This window comes from Enhydra lutris, unplaced genomic scaffold (genome assembly GCF_002288905.1).
Source record: "Enhydra lutris kenyoni isolate GAN:26980312 unplaced genomic scaffold, ASM228890v2 scaffoldscaffold28, whole genome shotgun sequence".
NCBI lineage: Eukaryota > Metazoa > Chordata > Mammalia > Carnivora > Mustelidae > Enhydra > Enhydra lutris.
In genome coordinates this window covers 1,105,905-1,124,805 of record NW_019154112.1, presented here as the reverse complement: position 1 = coordinate 1,124,805, position 18,901 = coordinate 1,105,905, and the positions used below count along the sequence as shown (strand labels likewise).

General features: G+C 44.6%; 2 pseudogenes; both read right to left on the bottom strand.

The window, feature by feature from the left end:
- Positions 1-1,771: 1,771 nt before the first annotated feature.
- Positions 1,772-17,685, bottom strand: LOC111152417 (annotated as a pseudogene).
- A 148-nt stretch (positions 17,686-17,833) lies between these two features.
- LOC111152210 lies at positions 17,834-18,901 on the bottom strand (annotated as a pseudogene).

Below are 18,901 nucleotides of genomic sequence, written 5' to 3'. Positions count from 1 at the left end.
CAGGCACTTCTCCAAAGAAGACATACAAATGGCTAACAGAAACATGAGAAAATGTTCATCATCATTATCTATCAGGGAGATTGAAATCAAAACCACAGTGAGGTATCACCTTAGAATGGCCAAAATCAACAAGACAGGAAACAAGAAGTGTTGGAGAGGATGTGGAAAAAGGGGAACCCTCTTACAGTGTTGGTGGGAAAGCAAGTTGGTGCAGCCACTTTGGAAAATAGCGTGGAGATTCCTTAAGAAATTAACAATAGAGCTACCCTATGGCCCTGCAATTGCACTACTGGGTATTTAACCCAAAGATACAGATGTAGTGAAAAGAAGGGCCATCTGTACCCCAATGTTCATAGCAGAACTGGCCACAGTCATCAAACTGTGGAAAGAACCAAGATGCCCTTCAACAGACGAATGGATAAAGAAGATATCGTTCATATATATCCAATGGAATATTATGACTCCATCAGAGAGGACGAATACCGAACTTTTGTATCAACATGAATGGGACTGACTGCAGGAGATTATGCTGAGTGAGATAAGTGAAGCAGAGAGAGTCAATTATATGGTTTCACTTACTTGTGGAACATTAGGAATAACATAGAGGACAATGAAAGAAGGAGAGGAGTAGGGAGTTGGGGGAAATCGGAGGGGGAGATGAACCATGAGAGCCTGTGGACTCTGAGAAACAAATGAGGGTTTTAGAGGGGAGGGAGATGGGGGGTTGGGAAAGCCTGCCTGGTGGTGGCTATTAAGGAGGGCACGTATTGCATGGAATACTGGGTGATGATGCCTAAAAAATGAATCTTGGAACACTGAACAAATTAAATTAAAAAAAAACCTCAACATCACTTGGCATCAAGGAAATAGAAATCAAAACCACAATGAGATACCACACCAGTCAGAATGACTAAAATGGAGAAGTCTGGAAATAAGCGATGTTGGCAAGGATGCTGAGAAAGTGGAACCCTCCTACACTTTTGGTGGGATTGCAAGCTGGTGCAGTCACTCTGAAAACAATATGGAGGTTCCTAAAAAGTTGAAAATAGAGCTGCCCTACAATCCAACAATTGCACTGCTAGGTATATATTCTAAAGATACAAATACAGTGATCCAAAGGGGCATGTGCATCCCAATGTTTATAGCAGCAATGTCCACAAGAGTCAGACTATGGAAAGAGCCCAGATGTCTATCAGCAGATGAATGGAAAAGAATATGTGGTATATATAGATATATACCATGGATGTAACTAGAAAGTATTAAGCTAAGTGAAATAATTCAATCAGAGAAAGACAATTATCATATGATCTCACTCATATGTGGAATTCAAGAAACAAAACAGATTGGAAACATCTGTAGTGCCCATGTCTATAACATGAATCTGTCTAAAACTAGACAATGCCAGATTTTTCAGGAGCTCACATCCTAAGCCACCAGCTCCAATGACTAGAACTTTACATGTATCTAACAAGAACTGGAGAGATTCAGTGCTGGGTTCGGAATGGGTGTGTGTGAAGGATTCAGATCACTCGAGGAACTTCTTTACATGGTTCCAGCGACCTTCCCAGTCTCTAGTGTCCCCACACCCACCATCAACAGCCATTTTCTCATCCAGCAGCTCCTCTAGTATCCTTTTCTTCCCTGGCCCTTTGCCTTCTGCCATATTTTTCTCTCCACATGTGAGTTTTCTCTGAGTCTGGTCACCTAGCCCCCTATGTGAGCTTAGTGACATCACCCCCTACCCATCTCCCTCCCTAGGTTGGCCTGTCCTTTATTCAGTCTCATGAGTTACTAACACTGGTGAAGTTCTCTCAGAGATTTTGTCCATGTTTAGGAATGCTTCAAAAGAATAGGTCTTCTGGTGTCAGGAAGAGTGACTGGCATTCCCAAGGTCAAAGGAGAATGAAGAGTAACAGCAGCACTCTCAAACCAAGCAGCAAGATCTACAAATGGAGCTGAACATCTACTCTGGCCATATACAATCACATTTTCAGGGTGAATGCCACATCTTGTCCTAAGAGCAAGCGAAGCAGCTCCTATAGCTGCATAGAGGTTCTTCTCTGTTGGTTTCCCAGAACTTGAACCATACCCAGAATAAGCATACGAGAATATACTACAATTAATCCATGATCCCAGTGCTATGTAAAAGCTGATCATCTGATCAAAATCAACAGGATGTCCATGTGAGAAGAGTAAAGCATACATGGCATTGGGTGAACAACACACAAAATACAGGAAATTCTGTTGCCTTGACTGGTTCTAGTCATGGAAACACTCTCAATAGTGTCTTTTTCTCTGAAAGAGTACTGTCGGTCTGCTCCTTCTGACTGGTGTGAAGTCCAGTGGTTTTCAAATTCATGACACGTTGGCATGTATGTTGGATCAGGTGGCAAAAAGGGTAATTTCAAAGCCAGTTTTCCAGAGCAAGATGGACAGAAGAAGAGGGCACATGGGTCACTATAGGAGAGATTATTCGTCTTCTGCACCTGAGGGGCCACAGCCCAGGTGTCTGGATGAAGAAAATGCAGGGAGAGAGCCCCTACACACACACACACACACACATTGTCCTCCACAGGGTGCAACCCACACTGCCACTGCTGCCACTACCCCCTCTGCTGGCACTGCAGACACCACCCAGATGTGGCCAGCTCTTCTGGAGGGAGGAAGGCAGGCAGGGTATGAAGGGGACAAGCAGAACCCTCGCTGAGAATATGGTCACTGACTTAAATATTTTGTAAGTATTTTACTTGTGATTTCCTTTGGCCCATTCGTTAAAGAGTGTCTAATTTCTACCAATTTGTGAATTTTCCAGTTTTCCTTTTGTTATTGATTTCTAACTGCATCCCATTGTGGTTGGATAGTTCGTGTGATATCTCTCTTTTTGATTCTGTTGAGTCTTAATTTGTGGTCTGACATGTGGTTCATCCTGGGAATGGTCCCATGTACCCTGGAGAAGAACAGGTATTGTTATTTGTGGGTAGAGTGTTCTGTATATGGGAGTCAGATCTAGTTGTTTTTTTATGTTGCTCAAGCCCTCTGTTTCCTTAATTTTCTTCTGCTTGTTGCTTTATCCAATTTTGAGAATGGGATATTGAATTCTCCAACTATTATTGTGGGTATCTCTACTTCTGCATTTCATCCTATGAAGCTAAGCTTCATAGATTTTGTTGATCTGTTATTAAATGCTACTAATTTATATTTGTTACATCTTCATGTTCTATTGAAACTTGCAATCCAAGATACTGTTCTTTTTGTCTCTTCTAAATTTTTTTGATTTTAAGTCTATTTTGACTGATATTAGTAGAAATACTCCAGTTTTGCTAATTTTGGCCATTCTAACTGGTGTAAGGTGATATCTCAATGTGGTTTTAATTTGAATCTCCCTGATGGCTAGTGATGATGAACATTTTTTCATATGTCTGATAGCCATTTGTATGTCTTCATTGGAGAAGTGTCTGTTCATATCTTCTGCCCATTTTTTGATAGGATTATCTGTTTTGTGTGTGTTGAGTTTGAGGAGTTCTTTATAGATCCTGGATATCAACCTTTTGTCTGTACTGTCATTTGCAAATATCTTCTCCTATTCCATGGGTTGCCTCTTTGTTTTCTTGACTGTTTCCTTTGCTGTGCAGAAGCTTTTGATCTTGATGAAGTCCCAAAAGTTTATTTTCGCTTTTGTTTCCTTTGTCTTTGGAGACATATCTTGAAAGAAGTTGCTGTCGCTGATATCGAAGAGATTACTGCCTATGTTCTCCTCTAGGATTCTGATGGATTCCTGTCTCACGTCGAGGTCTTTTATCCATTTTGAGTTTATCTTTGTGTACGGTGTAAAAGAATGGTCGAGTTTCATTCTTCTACATATAGCTGTCCAGTTTTCCCAGCACCATTTATTGAAGAGACTGTCTTTATTCCACTGTATATTTTTTCCTGTTTTGGCCAAAATTAGCAAGACAGGAAACAACATGTGTTGGAGGGGATGTGGAGAAAGGGGAACCCTCTTACATTGTTGGTGGGAATGCAAGTTGGTGCAGCCTCTTTGGAGAACAGTGTGGAGATTCCTCAAGAAATTAAAAATAGAGCTTCCCTAGGACCCTGCAATTGCACTACTGGGTATTTACCCCAAAGATACAGATGTTGTGAAAAGAAGGGCCATCTGTACCCCAATGTTTATAGCAGCAACGGCCACGGTTGCCAAACTGTGGAAAGAACCAAAATGCCCTTCAACGGACGAATGGATAAGGAAGATGTGGTCCATATACACTATGGAGTATTATGCCTCCATCAGAAAGGATGAATACCCAACTTTTGTATCAACATGGACGGGACTGGAAGAGATTATGCTGAGTGAAATAAGTCAAGCAGAGAGAGTCAATTATCATATGGTTTCACTTATTTGTGGAGCATAACAAATAGCATGGAGGACAAGGGGAGTTAGAGAGGAGAAGGGAGTTGAGGGAAATTGGAAGGGGAGGTGAACCATGAGAGACTATGGACTCTGAAAAACAATCTGAGGGGTTTGAAGGGGCGGGGGGGTGGGAGGTTGGGGGAACCAGGTGGTGGGTATTAGAGAGGGCACGGATTGCATGGAGCACTGGGTGTGGTGCAAAAACAATGAATACTGTTACGTTGAAAGGAAATTTTTAAAAAATTAAAAATTAAAAAAAAAAGAAATACTCCAGTTTTCTTTTGGTTATTTTGTGCACAGAATACCTTTTCCCATCCTTTCACTGTCATTTGTGTTTTTTGATAAAGTGAGTCTCTTTTAAATAACATATAGTTGGATCATCTCTCTGTCACTATTCTGCCAAGCTCTATGCTTTGATTGGAGTATGTTTATGTTCATGTCTTTCTTGAATTTGGGTGAGTTTTCAGCCATTATTTCTTCAAACAATCTCTCTTACTTTTTTCTTTCTCTTCTGTCTTCAACTCCCAAAATGCTTATGTTGGTTCCCTTTATGTTATGTCAGTGCCCCAGTAGGCTCTCTTCCCTTTTCTTTAATTGTGTTCATTTTGTTCCTCAGACTTGATCACTTCAAAGGTCCTAACTTCAAGTTCAGTGATTCTTTCTTCTATGTGCTAGAATCTGCTCTTGAACACTTCTAATAAAATTTTCATTTAAGTAATTGTGCATATCAGCACTGGAATTTCCTTTTAGCTTCTTTTTGTGTTTTGTATCTCTTTGTAAATACTTTATTTTACCCATATCTAATTTTTTGACTTTTTTAATTTTCAGAGCACCATACAGACAGTTTATTTAAAGTCCTTGTCTAGTAAGTCCACCATCTGATCTTTCATAGGAACACTTTCTGCTTTTTTTCTTTTCTTTTTTTTTTTCTTTTTTTTTTTTTTTTACGTGGAATGGGTCATGTTGGTCCTGTTTCTTTGTACACTTAGTGTTTTGTCATTTTTGAAAATGGGTCATCTCAATCTTATGATGTGGTAACTCTGAAAGTCAGATTCTCCCATCAACATGTTTGTTGTTCGTATTAATTTCCTTATTGTTCTAGGCTGTGTGCCAGAAATCATCCTTAGGTATACACATCAGCTCACTTCATGTCATTTTTGAGTCTACACTTTTTCCTGAACATGTGTGTGCTTTCTACATCCCCATTCCTTCCAGCTCCCCACCCCCCAACTTCAGTGCTGCTCAGTGGGAATCTGAGAGCAGAGTGGCCATACCCCTTTGTGGTCACAGGGCTGAGGACAGAAGACCTGAGCTCCTTTATTCCTGCTCACTCATTACCTCCCCAGTGAGTCCCTGACCTATGACACTAGCACAGGGCCCTACATAAAGGGGCGATGTATGTCTGGTCAGATTTGGCTTGTAAAGTGTTTCCCAAAATTCTACACTGATATTGATGTTTCCTCCCCACTGAGTGCCTTGGGATTCTGGTCTTAGGGAACAGAGAGGTCTCCAAGCCAGAACTGTTGATTCCCAGATCTGCAGCCAGCCCTACAAATATGACGGATGCTCCAGTAAACACACTGCCACTTTCCATGGAGATGAGTTTGGACATGAGTTCCTGTCCCTTGTTCCTACTGCTTTCTCTGATGCTAGAGGCTGGGATACTGGCTCTTTCTTAAGTCATGTCAAGTGATGTCAATGCCAGAATCTTCAGTCCTGACCACCTCAGATTCCACTGTCTGCTACCCTTAACAGTTAGACAGGAGCTCTGCTACTCAGCCGCAGATCTCATTTCTACCCTGATGGCTGATCCAGGGATTTCATGGTGACTCACCACGTGCTCCAAAGGGCCTCAAGCTCTGCAGCTGAGTCAATGACCTACAACATAATTAAAGCCCCTTCCCGAGCCCAATACATCTCAGAGGCATCTAGTGGTTAGCTGCTACCTGTCTATACTGCCCATGTGATTGGAATATGAGTGCAGGGGGTACTCCTCATATTCTTGGTTCCTTCTTCAGGCAACCAAGACCAATACATACATATTAAACTCATATAGGAACTTGTGCAGGTTCACACACACACACACAACACACACACACACACACATACACACTTCATAAAGAACTCCCCACGTGAAACGCCTATAAACTTTCCTCTTACCAGCTCCAAGCCCAACTTGAAGGAATTCTGATCACAACTTTCATTCATTCATTCATTCACTCATTCATTCCTCTAGGTATATTCCATGAATGCTTGTGGGTCAAACTCTGTGTTAGGCCTGGTAATCATTTAATGCCAGAAACGCAGCACATATTGTCCTAATGCTTCCCATCTCACAGGAAAGACAGACAATAAATAAAACGTAATAATAGTAGTACATTAGACATTGCTGTTACCTCTTGCTAGATAACAAAAAATCTCCAAATAATACAACCACCTTTTATTCTCTCTCATTGTGTGAATCAGCTAGGCCCAGCAGCAGTCTTCTGTTCTGTGTGACATGGGCTGGGGCTACAGTCATCTGGAAATCTGAATGGTCTGGAATATTCTAGAATATGTTTACTCTCAATGGGGAGTGTGCTGAGGCTGTTAAATGCTGCTTGCTGCCATTATGGCCCGTTGGTGCCATCTGGTGTTAATCCAGGTCTTGAAGGCTAATAAGCTCAGGGAGGAAAGAGAAACCAATAGAAGCCCATCTGGTGCCAAATATTGCTTTGTGTGCTCTCAGGACTTCTTCAGTTGTCTAAATTTAGCTTTGCCTTTCTCTGAAGGACGATAACACCCTCACTATTTTCTCTCTCTCACGTCTTTTCTCAGCCTGTGCTAGTCTTCTGCTGCCCCACATGATCCCTGAGAACTGTCACCTGGGCCTGCTTCCACCAAGCACAGGGCAGAGCAGGAAAGGGCCCTGGGACCAAGAACAGCACTCTGGAGCAGAAACTCAAAGCCTTCCCTTGTCTCAAGCCCGAACCTGTCCACCCAAGGAGCACAGGGCATCCCTGAAAGACAGGTTCTATTACTACCTCTTCCTTGAGGCCAGGCAGTGGTCACAAACACAGCACCTTCTCTCCCTAGGTGACTACATCCCCACTTGCATAACCACATGTGCACCAGGGCTGTTGCCTGCTTGTTGGCCATGCTCAGCTATAGGCACAGACCCCACCTGAAGCTCAGCCTCCTCCCTCCCCTCCCCTGAGCCAACAGCTCCTAACTGGAAGGCACATCAGGAAGCTCAGATGACTGGCAGGCAGTCTAGAAAAAGAGGCTTCAGTGGAGTCTGTACATGACCTGACTCAGGAAAACCCCATGCTCACAGCCCTCCACCCTCATCCCTGGCTCAGGTCCTGGTGCACGAGGCCTTTCTTGCTCCTTCCTGGCCCACTCACACCTGGAATCACAGGTCCTCCCCAAATGCTCCTTGGCTGAGGCTGCCAGAGCCTTCCTGCCCCTTTCCTAGCAGGGACTCCCCCAGGCAATACAGGCAGTGCCTCTTACAACCTTCTTGTAAATGAGGTGTAGGAGATTCTTGAGACCACCATCTCTGAGCCTATCTATCCACCCTCTGCATCCTGAAACTGCCACTGTCACCCCCTCCCCTCCACCTCCTACTTGGAAATGTCCCTGGACCAACCTTGCTGAGCCTGAGAATAGAGAGAAGTAGGGACAAGCTCAGATCAGGGAACCTCAATCCCCAGTCCCCAGTCCTCACCCAGAGCAAGGAGAGGTCGTGATCACCACTCAAGGGCCCCAGGGACCTTGGCTTTGAATAGGGATAAGGGTGGATATGCACATGTGGCTCCCACTCTCTCAGCACTCTGACTTAAGCTCCTGTTACAGAGGCTTATTGTTCCCTCCATATTGTGCAGAGGGAGACATGAGGGACCTCCCATATCTCAGGAGAGCCCCCCCCCCCCCCCCCCCTGCCCAGATTTCTCACTTGGGCTCCCGCAGCTGTTGCTGACTTCTTGTTCTTAGAGAGAGGACTCATGCAAGAATGACAATAAGGAAACCAGCAACAATAAGAAAAGCAGAGGGTTGTCCCTCCATTCTGATGCACCAGGGCCTTTCCTGGAAGAGGGTCTTATATTGACCCGGCCATCCCAGGACCACAGGACTGTTGTCTTCTCCCCACCCTGCCACCTGTCCTGGGCAGGCCCACAATGTGAGGGCGCAGGGTGGCAACTGCAATTCCCTGTGGCTTCCATGTAGCAAGTAAACCTCTGATCCTTTGTTTAAGGAATCCTTATGGCCACACACATCCAGTAGGCCCCATTCCCACTAGGCAGAACTCCCATAAACTGCTGGGCATACTGGTCAGGGAGATATTCCTGGGAGAGAAACAGAACACTGAGCCTGTCAGACTGGCCTTGCCCTCCAAGGTCTAGTTGCAGGTCATGTTCAGGGTTGGGGGCACTGGAGAAAAAAGCACAGAGCCAGTGAGGTACAGGGTTAGCCCTGCTCCCTTCTAAGGGAGAGAGAGAGATCAGGGCTGTTTCTCTCGCCTCTCCACCTCTGGCTGAAGCTCTCATTCTCCAAGTCTGTTCTGCTTCATAGGACCCAGTTCCTTTGGACAGGCATGTTGTTGGATCTAAGATCCAGGCCTCACTCTGTTGGATCCCTGTGTTGATGCTCAGGGGTGGGGCATGAAGGGTGGGTTCTTGGGCTGAGGGCACTATAAGGGAACAACTCTTTGTGACAGCAAGGCTAGGGCTTCCTCTCCTGCCTGATGCCCATGTTCCCTGGTTCAGCTTTCCAGGAGGACCACTGCCTCCCTAGACTGTTGACACTAGGAGGAATCACTACTTCTTCCCCTCCTCCTCCTCATTCTCTTCCTCCTCCTCCTCCTCTTCCTTCTCATTCTCCCTCTTCTTCCTGTTCTTTTTTGTTTTATTTATATTTATTTATTCATTCATTGATGATTTACAGAACAAGAGATTGCATGAGCAGGCAGAGGGGCAGAGAGAGAGGGAGAAAGAGAATCCCACAGACTCTGCACTGAGCATGGAGCCCCACACTGGGCTCGATCTCACAACCTTGAGATCATGGTCTGAGCTGAAATCAAGAGTTGGATTCAACCAGCTGAGCCTCCCAGGCACCCCTGGGAGGATTCACTTCTGTCTCCACATGATTGGTGTCTCTATCCTTTATTAAGAGGCTTAAGGACAGGTAGATCACAGTACAATGCACCAGCAGAACATATATGCATTCCATCAAAGAGGGTTTCCTTGGACAGGGTTGTTGGGGGAGGCTCAATGGATCCAACAGAGAAAGTCTCTGTCTCAGGGCTGAACCATTTCTGCCAAAGAAACTCATCCAGGACTCCAAATATTTCTGCTGCTTTTACAAAACTCTCCCTGTATATGGGCTGAGAAATCCTAGCCATCTGGATCCAAGGACTTCTTGATTTCCATAACCAAGGTTTGAGCAGAGGACCAGGGAAGTGTCCATCCATGGATCTTCAGATCATAAGAGAGGAAGAGCTCCCCATTATAGTGGAAATGCCTGAAGACCTTGGTGCTGTTGTATTCTCAGCCTTTCAAGTCCCAGATCTTCTAGATGGAATGCAAACTGGCCACTATCCTGCAGTGACTTCCCTCATCCTATGTCCCTCTGCCTTCCTTGCCCAGTGACAACTCCAGCCAGAGGGGCTCCTCTCTGTTCTCCTCCATGTCTTTCCTGTGCCGGCTGAATAATGGTCCCTGTAGGCTAAAATCCATAGACAGTTAATCCACACCCCACTCCCAGGCAAATCCAGGAAAAGAGACAGGTCTCTGCTGTCTGCCCTGAACTTCCTGGAAAAGATCTCCCATTCCCACCCCCCCCCCCCTCCAACCCCCTCTCACCTCCTTTCTGTGCCTGCAGGGCTAGATGTCTGCCAGAGTCATTCTGAGGCTCCTCTGTTACCTTCCAAGTCCTTGGACTCTATGTGCCACGTCTCAGGTCCCAGGACTTCTTCTCCCCACAGTCCCTGTGGCTTTGACATGTCTTTCTCACTGTCATGGTGCAAGAAGGCCTGACCATCCAAGCGTCTCTCCTGAAAATTCTCTGATGCACAGATCCATAATGAAGACCATGGGACTCTGGGCAGGAAACAGAACATGAATGAAACTGTATCCTGCAAGTAACTGCATGTCAAATGTTTCTCCGAAAAGTTCTGCTGTCCTGAGCTGCTTGAAGTCTTAAGGATACAGGAAATGCACCTGTAGAAGGGACAGAAAGGAGGCTTTCCAATGCAGGTAGAGAGGAAAGGGGGTAGGAAGGAGAAGGAAGAAGGAATGGCCGAGGAGGGTGGAGATGGTAGACATTCAGGACAGGAGCCAGGAGAAGGAGACACAGGCTCCTGTAGGTAGGTGTAGGTTGGAGGTGAAGGGGAGTGGCTGACCTTCAGGGACCAAGAGAGGAGCAAGAAGGCCATGGTGAAGGAGAGGTCTTATCAGCATGGAGGGAGGGGCAGTGGGGGGGGTGGCTAAGTTTGAATGATCTATGACCAGGGGTGACATGGTGCCCAGGGGGGTTATGGTGGAGTGGAGAACCAGGGACCGTGCTGCCTGTGGTGAAGTTTCATCAGGGCCAAGTGAGGGAGGATTAGCGAGGCAGGGGGGCTGTGGAGGGGATTGTGACCACAAGGGTGTTTAAGGTAGGCCAGTACTTCTGGGGGAGGGGAAGTGTGGGCCTTGGCCCAGACTGGAAGAGTGGCCTGATGATGCCTCTGGTGGGGAATAGGATGGACCTACCATTGTTCGCTGGGGAGAAAGAGTAAAATGTTAATAAAGATAGACAGGATCATTTTATAATGATAAAAGAGTTAAATTATCAGCAAGGTGAAGTGGAAATGCCTGAAGACCTTGGTGCTGTTGTATTCTCAGCCTTTCCAGTCCCAGATCTCCTAGACAGAATGCAAACTGGCCACTATCCTGCAGTGACTTCCTCATCCTGTGTCCCTCTGCTTTCCTTGCCCCAATGACAACTCCAGCCAGAGGGCCCCCTCCCTGTTCTCCTCCATGTCTTCCCTGTGCTGGCTGAGTAATGGTCCCTGTATCAAAACCACAATGATACATCAACTCTCACCTGTCAACATGGCTAAAATAAAAAACACAAGAAACAGCAGGTGTTGGTGAGGATGTGAAGAAAAAGGAACCCTCTGGCACTGTTAATGGGCATGTAAACTGGTATAGCCACTTTGGAAAACAGTATGGAGGTTCTGTAGGAAATTAAAAATTGAATTACCATATGATCCAGAATTTCACTACTGGGTATTTACCCTAAGAATATGAAGACATTAATTAAAAAATCTATGTGCATCCCTAGTTCATTGCAGCACTATTTACAATAGTCCCATTATGAAAATGGCCCACATATCCATTGATAGATGAATGTATTAAGAAGATGTGGTACATTTATACAATGAAATGTTACTCAGCCATAAAAAAAGAATGAAATCTTGCCATTTGCAGCAAAATGGATGGATCAAGAAAGTATCATGCAGGCAGAATAGTCAGAGAAAGACAAAGACCGTATGGGTATGTGGCTATCCTCCCCCTTCTAATGGTGGCTCCCTCCCCCTTCTGTTTCTCCTCCGATATCTGTCTGCACAATCCCAACTCCATGTTTTGCACATCTTGACTGATGATCCTCTGCCCCCGTAGAGACCCAGATGCATAATCTTACATTTCAGGCTGATGTAATGGGTGTTCAGAGTGCTCTGATGGCTGTCCAGCTCAATTCAGGGGACTGGTTGAAATAGGGTCCCTACTCCTCTGCCATCTTGCCCCTACCCTGATCTGTTCATTCTTGTAACTCCACGTTTCACTCAGAGAAAACTCAAAACCCTTCTCACACCCTCAGGCCTGCATGATGTGATTGGTATCTGACCTCATGTCACCTGCTCTCTGCTGCAGCCACAGTGGCCTCCTCACCCTTCCTTGAACACAGATAGGGTCCTGCTCTAGTGTGCACTGGAGGCTCCCTGCCTGGAAAGAACTCTCCCCAGAAGTCTTCTTACACAATTTTTTCATGTTCTTCTAATCTCTCAGAGGTCAGCTTCTCAGTGAGGCTCACACTCACCACTGTAGTAAAGTAGCCATCTTCCCTGTCCCCACGCAGGTCTCCTCTGCGTCCCCTTCCTCACTGCACTTCCCAGACTCTAACACACACACTTCCCTTAGTTACTACCAAACAGTCTGCCCCTCACTACCAGCACATGTGCCCCACCAGGTGGGCCCATTTGGTCTGTTTCTACTTCACTGAGGTGTCCTAGATGCTACAAAGGAGTTTCTGTGTCTGACAGTTATCACTTGGAGAAATGATCTGCACAGAGAACCTCTGTCTTCTAGATGAGCCTTAGGCCACAGCTGTTCCTGGAACCTATCACTTTTCTCACCAGTGGTGGTCTCCTCCACATTCTCATGTCCTCCTCCCTACATCATCTCTCCTGCATGTACAGGAAACAATGACAGTTCTCCCTTCAGGAAAGGTGTATCTAGGCTTATGGGTCATGTATTCCAGAGAATTGTGAATTCAAATTAGACACTGTTTCATCACTGTATGAATCAGGAGTGGAACCAGAACTGGAATTACTAGTGTCAAGAACAAGGGGTCATGCGGGTGAGCTAAGAAAATAGAAACTAACTGAAATACAATAAGGATGAGAAATTATCAGTTTCTGCCTCTAACTCCATAACCTGCTTTTTTAAAAAAGCTGAGGGAAAGATGGAAAGAATGATCCAGAACATCCCTAGAAGGAGGAGAGATGGATGGGTCTGAAAAGTCACCTTTCAACCCCACAGATACTCCTGTGTGCAGGGGCTCCCTGGGCCTTGAAGGGACAATGAGAGACCAGATGACCCCTGGGGATGTCCCAGACTGGGAACACCAGAGAACATGAGACCAGAACTTGTACCCAAGAACAACAACAGGCCTAATTCTCCATAGAAACAAAGAGGGAGAGGGAGGAGGAGGAGGAGGAGAAAAAAAGACAGCAAAAACGTGGGGGCTGAGTCCTGACCCAGGCCTAAGCCTTGGCAACCCTGTCACAGGAAGATCTTGCTGCATAAAGTCCTAGAGGGAAGAGAGATCGGAATCCTTGTGATCCCTGGACCTGGTGGGTCAAGTTTCCACTGATGGGACAAGGGACAAAGGAGCAACAAATATGACCAGCAGAGCAGTGACCATGTCAAAGCCCAGGATGCACTGAGCACAGGCTGGGCACAGTCCCCTCCATGCTGGCTCTTCACACACTCTTGCATCCCCACCCCCAGAGGAAGCCCAGCCAACTTGTGGACCCTGGAAGGCTCTCAGTGCTTCTGTTTATTTCCTCTCTCAAACTTTAGGATTCCTCTTTTTATCTTTTGTTTTTATCTTTTAATTTTTTCAACAGTTTAAAATTTAAATTCAATTAATTAACATTCAATGTTTTATTGGTTTCAGAGTACAGAGCTGTGGTTCATCAGTCTCATATAACACGCAGTGCTCATTACAAAATGTGCCCTCCTTGATGTCCATCACCCAGTGACGCCATCCCTCCACCCGTGTCTCCTCCAGCAACTCTCAGTTTGTTTTGTATGATTAAGAGTCTTTTACAGACTGTCTCTGTCACTCGTTTCATCTTGTTTTATTTTTCCTCTCTTCCCCTGTGATCCTCTGTTTCATTTCTCAAATTCCACATATGAGTGAGATCATATGATAATTGTCTTTCTCTGGTTGACTCACTTTGCTTAGCATAATACCTTCTGATTCCATTCATGTCATTGTAAATAGCAAAGTTTCATTTTCTTGTTGGCTGAGTAATATCCCATTGTGTGTGTGTGTGTGTGTGTGTGTGTTTGTATAATAACTTTATCCATTCATTATCGATGGAAATACAGGCGCTTTCCATAGTTTTACTATTGTGGACATTGATGCCATAAACATTGGGGTGTACACGACCCTTCAGATAACTACTTTGGTATCTTTAGGGTAAATACCCAGGGGTGCAATTGCTGGGTTGTAGGGTAGCTCTATTTTCAATTTTTTGAGGAACCTTCACAGTAATTTCCAGAGTAGCTGCATCAGCTTGCATTCCCACCAACAGCGTAGGAGGGTTCTCCTTTCTCCACATGCTTGCCAACATTTGTTTTTTCCTGACTTATTAATTTTAGTCATTCTGACTGCTGAGAGGTGGTATCTCAATGTGATTTTGTTTTTAATTTCCCTGGTGGCTAGTGATGATGAACATTTTTCATGTGTCTGTTAGATATTTGTAGGTTTTCCTCAGAGAAGTGTCTGCTCATGTTCTCTTCCCTTTTTTGACTTATTTGTTTTTTGGGTGTTGAGTTTGAGAAGTTTTTTATAAATCTTTGATATTAACCCTTTGTCTGTAGTGCTATTGGCAAATATATTCTCCCATTGTTTTGTTTGGTGTTTCCTTTGCTGTGCAGAAGCTTTTTATCTTGATGAAGTCCCAAGAGTTCATTTTTGCTTTTGTTTCCCTTGCCTTTGGAGACTGTCTTAAAAGTCGCTGTGGCTGATGTTAAAGAGGTTACTGCCTATGTTCTCCTCTAGATTATGATGGATTCTGGTCTCAAATTGAGGTCTTTCATCCATTTTGAGTTTATCTTTGTGTATGGTGTAGGAGAAGGGTCCAGTTTCATTCTTCTGTATATAGCGGTCCAATTTCCCCTGCATCTTTTATTGAAGAGACTGTCTTTCTTCCATTGGATATTTTTTCCTGCTTTGTTGAAGATTAGTCGACCATAAAGCTGAGAGTCCATTTCTGGGCTCTCTATTCTGTCCCATTGGTCTATGTGTCTGTTTTTGTGCCAGTACCATGCTGTCTTGGTGATCACAGCTTTGTAGCATAGCTTGAAATCAGGCAACGTGATTACCCCAACTTTGTTTTTCTTTTCAACATTTTTTTTTTTTTTTTGGTGACTTGCAGTCTTTTCTGGTTCCATACAAATTTTAGGATTGTTTGTTCTAGCACTTTGAAAAATCCCATTGGTATTTTGATTGCGATGGTGTTGAAAGTATGGATTGCTCTGGGCAGCACAGTCATTTTAACAATGTTTATTCTTTTGATCCATGAGCATGGAATGTTTTTCCAGCTTGTTGTGTCTTCAATTTCTTTCATGGGTGTTTTGTAGTTCCTAGACTATAGATCCTTTACTTCCTTGGTTAGATTTATTCCAAGGTATCCAAGGGTTTTTGGTACTATTGTAAATGGAATTGATTCTCTAATTTCTCTTTCTACAGTTTCGTTGTTAGTGTATCAGAAAGCAACCGGTGTCTGTGCACTGATTTTGTACCTGGCCACATTACTGAATTACTGTATCAGTTCTAGTAGTTTGAAGGTACAGACTTTTGGGTTTTCCACATAGCGTACATGTCATCTGCAAAGAGAGAGAGTTTGAATTCTTCTTTGCTGATTTGAATATCTGTTAGTTCCTTTTGTGGTCTGACTGCTGTTGCTAGGACTACTGGTACTATGTTGAACAATAGTGGCAAGAGTGGGCATCCTTGTCATGTTCCTGATCTCCATGGGAAGGCTGTCAGCTTTTCCCTATTGAGAATGATATTCACTGTGGGTTCTTCATAGATGGATTTTATGGACTTGAGGAATGTTCCCTCTATCCCTATACTCTGAAGAGTTTTACTCAGGAAGGGATGCTATATTTTGTCAAATGCTTTCTGTGCATCAATTGAGAGGACCATGTGATTCTTGTCTCTTCTCTTATTTATGTTTTCTATCGAATTGATTGATTAGGAATGTTGAACCACCCTTGAATCCCAGGGATAGATCCCACCTGGTGGTGATGGCTAATCCTTTTAATGTACTGTTGGATTTTATTAGCCAGGATCTTATTGAGAATTTTGACATCCAATTCATCAGGGATATTGGCCTGAAATTCTCCTTTTTGATATGGTTGTTGCCTGGTTTGGGGCTCAAGGAAATGCTGGCCTCATAGAAAAAGTATGAAAGTTTTCCTTCTGTTTCTATTTTTGAAACAGTTTCAGAAGAATAGGTATTATTTCTTCTTTGAATGTTTGGTAGAATTCCCCAGAGAATCCATCAGACCCCAGACTCTTGTTTTTTGGGAGGCTTTGATCACTGCTTCAATCTCTGGATTCCGCTAGGTGATGCTGTTATGGTCCCTGAGGCTTTCAGCTCTGGTCAGTGGGGTGAATATGGCTGCACCTTGCTCTCTAGACCTGGATCTGAAACTTCACACTCCCCACTCTTTAGTGAGTCTGCACAGAAAAGCAATTGATTGATCAGCCTGGTCTCCCCAGTTTCCCTATGAACTCTGTGTTCACCCAGCCTGTGACCAAACGTTTTTATGTCAGGAACATGACTGAGTCTCAAAACTCCAAACTTGATGGACTCCTGCAGCAGGGACTGGTGCAGTTCCACCCAGGGGAGGTGGGGGTCTGCCTGAGCGTCTGCTGCTTACTGGGCTCCTGCTCAGAGAGTGGTTCACTGAATAGTGCAGCGGTTCCCTGCTTATGGCAACACGGAGCAGAAAGCCAGCACCTAGACTCGCAACATGCAGCTGACTTCCCGGCTCCAATGCCTGGGAACTTTGTGCACTCAGGCACCCCTGTTCTTTCTGTGACCCTGGGGATCCTGAGACCATGCTGTCCCACCTTGGATTCTGCCCCACTCTGACACCTGAGTACCTTTAAGCCAGGGACATCCTGCACTGGAGCAGATTTCCTAAAGTCCCGATTTTGTGCTCTGCTGTTTATAATACTTGGCAGCTGCCTCCTGAGGCAAGCTGTCTCCGCTCTGCCATATCTCCGATATTTCACCTTGGATTCGTGTCTCCGCACCTCCTACCTCCCAAACACTGGTCGCTTTCCTACTTGTAAACTTGCAGCACTTCTTTCTTCACAGCTCCCATTGATTCCCATGTGTTCGGAAAGGTTTGATAACTATCTAGTTGATTCCAGGGACCAGATGAAATTCGGGTCTCCTACTCCTCCATCATCTTAACTCCTCCCTAAATTCCTGAATTTTCTGACCCTTCTCTTCAGATGCCCCCAAAGACACATGTCACCCACCATCCCGTCTCTGATCATGAGGTCACGTTGAGGTGCTGGACCCTGGGCTTCTACCCTGCAGAGATCACCCTGACCTGGCAGCATGATGAGGAGGACCTGACCCAGGACACAGAGCTTGTGTCTGACCAGTCATATCATAACATTAGAAATAGATTGGAAATAGATATGAAAGACATAAGCTTGTGCCTGACCATGTGGCCTAGCTGTTGGCCATTGGCCATGAACTGGTAATTCCAAAACATGGGTCTTTCCCATTGTTCCATTTTTTTTACTGCTATGCATCAACATAAACAGCTTGGTCAGGTGACCTGTGGGCAGTAATCTAACAGTTCTCCTGTAGTAAAGCTGGACTTTCAAAAAGCTAGGATTGGAATCCTCAATACAATGATTTTAATCATCAGTGGCTTCACTTTCAGCTGGACCCCTAGTGAGTTTTTTAATTCCTCATTTTGCTGCAGGACCTTTCAATTTTGCAAAACTTTGCTATGTGCCTACTGCTTTGGGTGTCCTTCTTCATAAAGGAAGTCTGCTGTCAACTCATCCCCATTTTCTCTCTTGATCTTTCTTTCTCTCTCTCTCTCTCTCTTTTTTTAAGATTCTACTTATTTGAGGGGCACCTGGGTTGCTCAGTGGGTTAAGCCTCGGCCTTTGGCTTAGGTGATGCTCTCAGGGTCTTGGGATCGAGCCCCGCATTGGGTTCTCTGCTTATTGGGATCCTGCTTCCCCCTCTCTGTCTGCTTGCCTCTCTGTCTACTTGTGATCTCTGTCTCTCTCTCTCTCTCTCTCTCTGTCAAATAAATAAATAAAATCTTTTTAAAATTTTTTATTTATTTAAGAGAGAGAGAGAGAGAGAGCCTGCACAAGCAGGGGGGAGGGGCAGAGGGAAAGGCAGAGGGAGAAGCCGACACTTAACTGAGCCAATCAAGCACCCTATCTCTATCTTTCTAATGACGTCCATTTGTAGTTGTCTTTCAACAGTTTCTAGCAGAGGGCTCTTGCAGCTAGAATACAGTATCCGTTCTCTTTACTGCATGTGTATCCCAGCATTGAGTCAATAAAAACTATGGACTTCAAACCGTCTCCTTCATGGGAATTTTTCCACAGGAAGAAATGGTAGTGTGCTGAATCCTTGGGACTCCTCCTTGGCAAGTCTTTCAGTTCTGTCTTTGTTGTGTTGGCCAAAATTATAATTTCATCTTTCATATCTATTTCCAACTGTACGTAGTTGAGCTGTTACTTAATGTTTCCAAAGCTTGAAAAGCTTCTCAAGAAATAGGAAATGCTACTCCTTGTAGTGTTTGAAGCTTCATGTCCACAGGCACGTCAGATTAATTTTAATCGTTGTGATTCTTCCTCAGCTGCGGTCAATGGGGCAGGAGAAGATTTTGACAGAAGATTGTGTTTTTTATATCCATGTAATGATGCATCTTCCTTTACTGTTCCGAACACTTCATCTGT